This window comes from Suncus etruscus, chromosome 11, assembly GCF_024139225.1.
Source record: "Suncus etruscus isolate mSunEtr1 chromosome 11, mSunEtr1.pri.cur, whole genome shotgun sequence".
Classification (NCBI taxonomy): domain Eukaryota; kingdom Metazoa; phylum Chordata; class Mammalia; order Eulipotyphla; family Soricidae; genus Suncus; species Suncus etruscus.
This window is the reverse complement of record NC_064858.1, coordinates 85414662-85416432: the sequence shown is the minus strand read 5'-3', so window position 1 is coordinate 85416432 and position 1771 is coordinate 85414662. Positions and strand designations below refer to the sequence as shown.

The window sequence follows — 1771 nt, the reverse complement described above, 5'->3', positions numbered from 1 at the left end:
AGGGGTAGGTTCTCTTTGTATTTAGGCCAAGGTTATTCCTTTTCATGCCCCTCATATTTTGGTGGGCCTATGCAAACAACAATTGCCACTCTAACACTGTTTTTACTGTGCTCCTTTGACTCTAATCCTTAAAAAAAACACTTAAAATTTGAGGTTAACTTAAGCTAATATGCATGTACATGGAAATTTAAAAAAATATTATGCCTCTAATGTTTAAGGAGTTATGTAAGTTTTATGGCTTTAGATTGCCTTGTGTGCTGTTAAGAAATATTATAATGTGTTACAATCTGGGGACTTGAGGGACAAAGTAATTGTACATGGATTCTGTTTTATTTATCTTAATGTTCTTTGGCTGAAAGTTCAAAGTTAAGATATCAGCAAGGGGACTTCTTCTGAGAATTATGTTATGGGTGATTGTCCTTCCACTGTAACTTTACCTTGTCCTCTTTCTTTGCATCTTTGTTCTCATAATTAAAAATAAAAAATTAAAAAAAAAAGAATAGATGATCAGGGGCCGGTGAGGTGGCGCTAGAGGTAAGGTGTCTGCCTTGCAAGTGCTAGACAAGGAAGGACCACGGTTCGATCCCCCAGCGTCCCATATGGTCTCCCCAAGCCAGGGGCCATTTCTGAGTGCTTATCCAGAAGTAACCCCTGAGCATCAAACGGGTGTGGCCCCAAAAACCAAAAAGAAAAAAAGAATAGATGATCAGGGGCCGGTGTAGTGGCGCTAGAGGTAAGGTGTCTGCCTTGCCAGCGCTAGCCTAGGACAGACGGTGGTTCCATCCCCCGGAGTCCCATATGGTCTCCCAATCCAGGAGCGATTTCTGAGCTCATAGCCAGGAGTAACCCCTGAGCGTTACCAAGTGTGGCCCAAAAACAAACAAACAAACAAACAAAAAAAGAATAGATGATCAATACTTACCTGGCAGGGGAGATACCATGATCACGAAGGTGGTTTTCCCAGGGTGAGGCTTATCCATTGCACTCCGGATATGCTGACCCCTGCGATTTCCCCAAATGTGGGAAACTCGACTGCATAATTTGTGGTAGTGGGGGACTGTGTCCGCGCTCTACCCTGGAAAAAAAAAAATAAAAAGAATAGATGATCAGGGGCTGGAGAGATAGCACAGCATTAGAATCCCGGCAAATGATCAAATTCATGCAAAGCAAGTACTGTGCTGTCTCTTTGGCTCCTATTGTATCTTTTCTTATAGCAGCTAAATATTATTTTGAGGGACCACACCCAGCGGCACTCAGGGGTGACTCCTGAATCTGCTCTCAGAAATCGCTCCTGGGGGCCGGAGCCATGTAGAGGAGCTGTAAGGTGTTTGCCTTGCTGGCGCTAGCCTAGGACAAAACAAACAAACAAAAATATTAGCTCATACACTGCATGAGCCTCAAGCACCACCAGGTATGGTCTAAAAACTTCATACAGTTTTATTTTTCTTAATGTTCTTTGGTTGAAAGTTCAAAGTTAAGATATCAGCAAGGGGATTTCTGAGAATTCTATTTATGGGTGATTGTCCTTCCACTGTAACTTTACCTTGTCCTCTTTTCATCTTTGTTCTCATAATTAAAAATAAAAAATAAAAAAAAACATAGTAAGGGAACAACAAATGGCAAAAAGCAACCGAATATAAAAAACCATCTACTAATCTGAAATAATTATGCTGTTGAAAATGAACATTTGTGTTTGAGGAGGGGGGCTGTATTGGAATGTTGTATGTATGGAACCCTGTCATTGACAGTAATGTAAAATTGAAAGTCACAG

General features: G+C 41.1%; 1 non-coding gene across 1 annotated transcript; it reads left to right on the top strand.

Annotated features, from left to right (window-relative positions):
- The first annotated feature begins 914 nt into the window (after positions 1 to 914).
- Positions 915 to 1078, top strand: LOC126023572 (U1 spliceosomal RNA). Its single transcript, XR_007500687.1, has one exon. It is a non-coding gene; the product is annotated as a U1 spliceosomal RNA (small nuclear RNA).
- The last annotated feature ends 693 nt before the right edge of the window (positions 1079 to 1771 follow it).